Consider the following 7,773-nt stretch of genomic DNA (forward strand, 5'->3'; position numbering starts at 1 on the left):
CCTGGTCCTCCAGTATCCCCCAACCCTGGTCCTCCAGTATCCCCCAACCCTGGTCCTCCAGTATCCCCCAACCCTGGTCCTCCAGTTCCCCCAACCCTGGTCCTCCAGTACCCCCAACCCTGGTCCTCCAGTATCCCCCAACCCTGGTCCTCCAGTATCCCCCAACCCTGGTCCTCCAGTATCCCCCAACCCTGGTCCTCCAGTATCCCCCAACCCTGGTCCTCCAGTACCCCCAACCCTGGTCCTCCAGTACCCCCAACCCTGGTCCTCCAGTACCCCCAACCCTGGTCCTCCAGTTCCCCCAACCCTGAGTTGGGAAACACTGTTGGGGATACTGGAGGACCAGGGTTGGGGAAAAACTGTTGGGGGATACTGGAGGACCAGGGTTGAGAAACATTGAATTAGATGCTTTTATCCAGAGCAACTTAGTCAGTCCAATCAACTAAGGTCAATAAAACAACCACATATCATGTGAAAACGTTGCTCAGTAAAGCAACTATCAGCAGAAACAGCTTCTGGAGGTGTCTTCTGTTCTCTATTGTTCCTCAAGCAAGGGGGAGGGGCCTGATGATGTCACAGATTCCCATCAGACCAACTGCTTACTACTAACAGTTGATTGTGTGTTATTTATGCTTGGGATATTGCTTTAACAGGGAAAGGTAAATTACTGGAGGGTGTCTTAAATCTCTTGTCTGTTTCAGTCCATCTCTTCCTCTTTGACAGTTAAGAGGGTCACTCCAGGGCTATCGAATCGCTGATGGTCTCCAACAGACAGCATGAAGGGAGTGTGTTGTGCCATTAAATCCACCTGTCCATGTCTGTCCTGGTGAAAGGTCCTTGGAGGCTCCCCTCATAGACGTGGAAGTGTCTTTGGGTGTTTGGCAAGCCTTTTCTGGAGCACCGCACACAGCTCACTCAGCTCCATGCTCCTGAACGCTGGAGACATCACCATCCATACCAGCAACCTGACCTGACAGGAGCACCGCACACAGCTCACTCAGCTCCATGCTCCTGAACACTGGAGACATCACCAGCCATACCAGCAACCTGACCTGACAGGAGCACCGCACACAGCTCACTCAGCTCCATGCTCCTGAACACTGGAGGCATCACCAGCCATACCAACAACCTGACCTGACAGGAGCACCGCACACAGCTCACTCAGCTCCATGCTCCTGAACACTGGAGACATCACCAGCCATACCAGCAACCTGACCTGACAGCACACAGCTCACTCAGCTCCATGCTCCTGGAGGCATCACCAGCCATACCAGCAACCTGACCTGACAGGAGCACCGCACACAGCTCACTCAGCTCCATGCTCCTGAACACTGGAGGCATCACCAGCCATACCAGCAACCTGACCTGACAGGAGCACCGCACACAGCTCACTCAGCTCCATGCTCCTGAACACTGGAGGCATCACCAGCCATACCAGCAACCTGACCTGACAGGAGCACCGCACACAGCTCACTCAGCTCCATGCTCCTGAACACTGGAGGCATCACCAGCCATACCAGCAACTTGACCTGACCATAGCACAGCACTCAGCTCACTCAGCTCCATGCTCCTGAACACTGGAGGCATCACCAGCCATACCAGCAACCTGACCTGACAGGAGCACCGCACACAGCTCACTCAGCTCCATGCTCCTGAACACTGGAGACATCACCAGCCATACCAGCAACCTGACCTGACAGGAGCACCGCACACAGCTCACTCAGCTCCATGCTCCTGAACACTGGAGGCATCACCAGCCATACCAGCAACCTGACCTGACAGGAGCACCGCACACAGCTCCATGCCCCAGAACGCTGGAGGCATCACCAGCCATACCAGTTTATCATCCACCATGGTGTCTTCCTCGTCTGACATCAACTACGATGTCCCTCCTTCCCACAGATCCTTCTCCTCGTGACTCTGGAGCGTCGCGGTTCTGGAATCCAGCAGCCGCTTCCTCCTCGATGGCCATCGCTTGTCGACGTGTGTATCTTCCACTCGTCTTTACGGTTCTCTGGCAACTGCACCAGGAAGTTCCTCCGGACTGTTTCATAGTAGGTCAAAGACTGGCAGCCCCTGAGCACGTCGTGAGTCACACTTAAATCTTTCCTTGGATGCTTCTCTAATCAGATAGGTGGTGACCACCTTGTTGTGTGGGGAGTTGACTTAATCCTTAGGCTGGTTATCTGTGTATCAGATTACCTACGGAATTATGGAGCCGCCGCACCGTTTCTGCTACTAGCGAGCTTCTGGTCCGCTTCCGCTTCGCTGGTACCGGTACCGGGCCAAGCTGATGAGCATCACCTTCCAGAGTCTCTCTCAGTGAGACGGCGTGTTCTTTCAGTCCTTCAACCACACAGTTCAAGTCATCTGAGCTGTCATTTGGCTCAGAGTCACGGCAGCTCTGTAGATCTGGATGTTTGATACCTCAGCTGGTGTAGCTGCTGGGTCGTCAACTCCATGGTGAGCTGGTGGATATGTTGTGTGTGTGGCTGGGTGATTTATACCCATCTTGTTCTACTTTCTCCCATGAAGTGCAGTTTGTATTACATTGTAGTTCATTATCTTCTGGTTTGATCTGAGACAGAAGCTCCACAGTCTGTGGCTGGTCAAGGTGGGGCGGCAGCGTAGCCTAGTGGTTAGAGCGTTGGACTAGTAACCGGAAGGTTGCGAGTTCAAACCCCCGAGCTGACAAGGTACAAATCTGTCGTTCTGCCCCTGAACAGGCAGTTAACCCACTGTTCCTAGGCCGTCATTGAAAATAAGAATATGTTCTTAACTGACTTGCCTGGTTAAATAAAGGTAAAATTAAAAAATTAAAAAGGTGTACTGGGCTGAGGTTGGTCCTGATCACAGTAATTTTCCACACGATAGACAGGAGTCAATTTGATAGCAAACTCCAGTTGTTGAATCTGTGCTTCCTCCTGACTGGTCATTGGGTCCAGTTGTTGAAGCTGTGCTTCCTCCTGACTGGTCATTGGGTCCTGTTCCTTCTCTGTCTGACTCTGTGTGGGTTCTGGGCCCTCGTTCCCCAGACTGGCGCTCCAGCTCTGGCTCTGCTCACCGTGCTGCTCCTCCCAAGTCCAGGAGAACCTCTTCAGAGACGGCGAACGTGAGCTGCTGCTGAGGGTCTGGTAACTTCTCTGGTTGGAACACCGTGTTATTAGGCCATAGGCGACTGTTCTCCTGTCTCAAACGGATGATCTCTTCCTGATACTCGAGTATCGTTTTTTTCCACGGCGCCAAAAATCTCTATAGCAGCTGCGGTTAGTCCCTCCGCGAGGAACACGTTTAACCACTGTAGTTTGGACATTTCGGGGGCAATAAACATCGGACCGTTCGTTTTATCCATTTGGATACGTTTTACTCTGCTAGAATGTTTAGCCAAAAGTCCACCAAAACTTTCTGCTCTAATCTGCCTGAATTTACGTTGATAAAAACGCAACGAGGGATTTCGGGAATGACGTCTCGTCTGATACTCACGACTTTCAAAATAAAAGTCCTCTTATTTTACATTTATTTAACCAGGTAGGCTAGTTGAGAACAAGTTCTCATTTACAACAGTGACCTGGCCAAGATAAAGAAAAGCAGTGTGACACAAACAACAACAGTTACACATAAACAAACACAGTCAATAACACGATAGAAAAAGAGGAATAGAAAGGTAAGCTGGTCTGACAGCTGATGCTTAAAGTTAGAGAGGGGGATATGACTCCAGCTTCAGAGATTTTTGCAATTCGTTCCAGTCATTGGCAGCAGAGAACTGGAAGGAAAGGCAGCCAAAGGAAGTGTTGGCTTTGGAGATGACCAGTGCAGTATACCTGCTGGAGCGTGTACCTAGCAAATATTTATATGAAAGAATGCAAGGTGGTAAATGAATCGACTACTACTTGCGATACAGATGGGGATCATTTTTCCATAGATTTCATTTCAAAAATAAATCCACAAAATACAAGATGACGTGTCAGTTTGATATTCAACAGAAAATCCCAAAAGTTGTTAGTAAGGTCAAAATGTATGAACGGAGAAATATCAAATGCACCATTTCTCACTTGTCACTTCCATTTATTTAACCTCAAGTTCATATAAGACTGGATAGGCCCAAGTGTTATGTCTACCAGAAGGCACTGAACTCAATGCAAGCAACCCCCCCCCCCCCCTCCAACCACCATAATAGAAATAAAACCACCACAAAGAGAAATTAAAATCAAATATGACTCTGTAAATTGAAGTGTAAATGGTTTCCACGTGTGATTTGGCATTGAGTTCTCACCTGGGGGTGTATTCATTTGTGCAAACCGTAGCAAAACAATTACACAATGGAAAACGTTTTGTTACGTTTGGTTCCTAGTGTTCAAGACGACTTGGAAACTTGAAGAAAGATGAGGCCCCAGGTTCCCCACTTGGAAAGTATCACAAATCAACAAATAGGAAGCTCTATGCAAATGACTCGGAAGTTTAAAGTTTCCGACTTGTCATGACTGCACCATCAGAATGACCAGGAGTTTTACCATATGGCCAGACCAGGGCCAGCGTCTCAGAGTAGGAGTGCTGATCTAGGATCAGTTTAGCCTTTCAGATCATAATGAATAAGACCTATATAGCCAGATCTCAGATTATTTTTATTTTATTTAACTAGACAAGTCAGTTAAGAACAAATTCTTATTTACAATGACGGTCTAGGAACAGCGGGTTAACTGCCTGTTCAGGGGCAGAATGACATTTTTACCTTGTCAGCTCTGGGATTCGATCTAGCAACCTTTCGGTTACTGGCCCAACGCTCTAACCACTAGGCTACCTGCCGCCCCAACAATGATGAATAATATATTGAACAGATCTCAGATCAGCATCCCTACCCTTAAAATACTTTCTGGAGACGAGCCTAGAAAAAACGAACTCCAAGCCCTACACATCATCACACAGGCACACATCACGACGAGGAGCTTGATGAAAAGTTATATAAAAAGAAAAAGACTGTCACCATTCTAACAGTCAGTCACCATTCTAACAGTCAGTCACCATTCTAACAGTCAGTCACCATTCTAACAGTCAGTCACCATTCTAACAGTCAGTCACCATTCTAACAGTCAGTCACCATTCTAACAGACAGTCACCATTCTAACAGAAGGATATTCTAACAAACAGTCCCCATTCTAACAGACAGTCACCATTCTAACAGACAGTCACCATTCTAACAGTCAGTCACCATTCTAACAGTCAGTCACCATTCTAACAGTCAGTCACCATTCTAACAGTCAGTCACCATTCTAACAGACAGTCACCATTCTAACAGTCAGTCACCATTCTAACAGTCAGTCACCATTCTAACAGACAGTCACCATTCTAACAGACAGTCCCCATTCTAACAGACAGTCACCATTCTAACAGACAGTCACCATTCTAACAGTCAGTCACCATTCTAACAGACAGTCACCATTCTAACAGTCAGTCACCATTCTAACAGTCAGTCACCATTCTAACAGACAGTCACCATTCTAACAGTCAGTCACCATTCTAACAGTCAGTCACCATTCTAACAGTCAGTCACCATTCTAACAGTCAGTCACCATTCTAACAGACAGTCACCATTCTAACAGAAGGATATTCTAACAAACAGTCCCCATTCTAACAGACAGTCACCATTCTAACAGACAGTCACCATTCTAACAGTCAGTCACCATTCTAACAGTCAGTCACCATTCTAACAGTCAGTCACCATTCTAACAGTCAGTCACCATTCTAACAGACAGTCACCATTCTAACAGTCAGTCACCATTCTAACAGTCAGTCACCATTCTAACAGACAGTCACCATTCTAACAGACAGTCCCCATTCTAACAGACAGTCACCATTCTAACAGACAGTCACCATTCTAACAGTCAGTCACCATTCTAACAGACAGTCACCATTCTAACAGTCAGTCACCATTCTAACAGTCAGTCACCATTCTAACAGACAGTCACCATTCTAACAGTCAGTCACCATTCTAACAGTCAGTCACCATTCTAACAGTCAGTCACCATTCTAACAGTCAGTCACCATTCTAACAGACAGTCACCATTCTAACAGAAGGATATTCTAACAAACAGTCCCCATTCTAACAGACAGTCACCATTCTAACAGACAGTCACCATTCTAACAGTCAGTCACCATTCTAACAGTCAGTCACCATTCTAACAGTCAGTCACCATTCTAACAGTCAGTCACCATTCTAACAGTCAGTCACCATTCTAACAGACAGTCACCATTCTAACAGTCAGTCACCATTCTAACAGTCAGTCACCATTCTAACAGACAGTCACCATTCTAACAGACAGTCCCCATTCTAACAGACAGTCACCATTCTAACAGACAGTCACCATTCTAACAGTCAGTCACCATTCTAACAGACAGTCACCATTCTAACAGTCAGTCACCATTCTAACAGTCAGTCACCATTCTAACAGACAGTCACCATTCTAACAGTCAGTCACCATTCTAACAGTCAGTCACCATTCTAACAGTCAGTCACCATTCTAACAGACAGTCACCATTCTAACAGTCAGTCCCCATTCTAACAGACAGTCACCATTCTAACAGACAGTCACCATTCTAACAGTCAGTCACCATTCTAACAGACAGTCACCATTCTAACAGACAGTCACCATTCTAACAGACAGTCACCATTCTAACAGACAGTCACCATTCTAACAGACAGTCACCATTCTAACAGTCAGTCCCCATTCTAACAGTCAGTCACCATTCTAACAGACAGTCACCATTCTAACAGTCAGTCACCATTCTAACAGTCAGTCACCATTCTAACAGACAGTCACCATTCTAACAGTCAGTCACCATTCTAACAGACAGTCACCATTCTAACAGACAGTCACCATTCTAACAGACAGTCACCATTCTAACAGTCAGTCCCCATTCTAACAGTCAGTCACCATTCTAACAGACTGTCACCATTCTAACAGTCAGTCACCATTCTAACAGTCAGTCACCATTCTAACAGTCAGTCCCCATTCTAACAGACAGTCACCATTCTAACAGACAGTCACCATTCTAACAGACAGTCACCATTCTAACAGACAGTCACCATTCTAACAGTCAGTCACCATTCTAACAGTCAGTCACCATTCTAACAGTCAGTCCCCATTCTAACAGACAGTCACCATTCTAACAGACAGTCACCATTCTAACAGTCAGTCACCATTCTAACAGACAGTCACCATTCTAACAGTCAGTCACCATTCTAACAGTCAGTCACCATTCTAACAGTCAGTCACCATTCTAACAGACAGTCACCATTCTAACAGTCAGTCACCATTCTAACAGTCAGTCACCATTCTAACAGTCAGTCACCATTCTAACAGACAGTCACCATTCTAACAGTCAGTCACCATTCTAACAGACAGTCACCATTCTAACAGTCAGTCACCATTCTAACAGACAGTCCCCATTCTAACAGACAGTCACCATTCTAACAGACAGTCACCATTCTAACAGACAGTCACCATTCTAACAGTCAGTCCCCATTCTAACAGTCAGTCACCATTCTAACAGACAGTCACCATTCTAACAGTCAGTCACCATTCTAACAGTCAGTCACCATTCTAACAGTCAGTCACCATTCTAACAGACAGTCCCCATTCTAACAGTCAGTCACCATTCTAACAGTCAGTCACCATTCTAACAGACAGTCACCATTCTAACAGTCAGTCACCATTCTAACAGTCAGTCACCATTCTAACAGTCAGTCACCATTCTAACAGTCAGTCACCATTCTAA

Source organism: Oncorhynchus kisutch, unplaced genomic scaffold, assembly GCF_002021735.2.
Source record: "Oncorhynchus kisutch isolate 150728-3 unplaced genomic scaffold, Okis_V2 Okis06b-Okis10b_hom, whole genome shotgun sequence".
NCBI classification, from domain to species: Eukaryota; Metazoa; Chordata; class Actinopteri; order Salmoniformes; family Salmonidae; genus Oncorhynchus; species Oncorhynchus kisutch.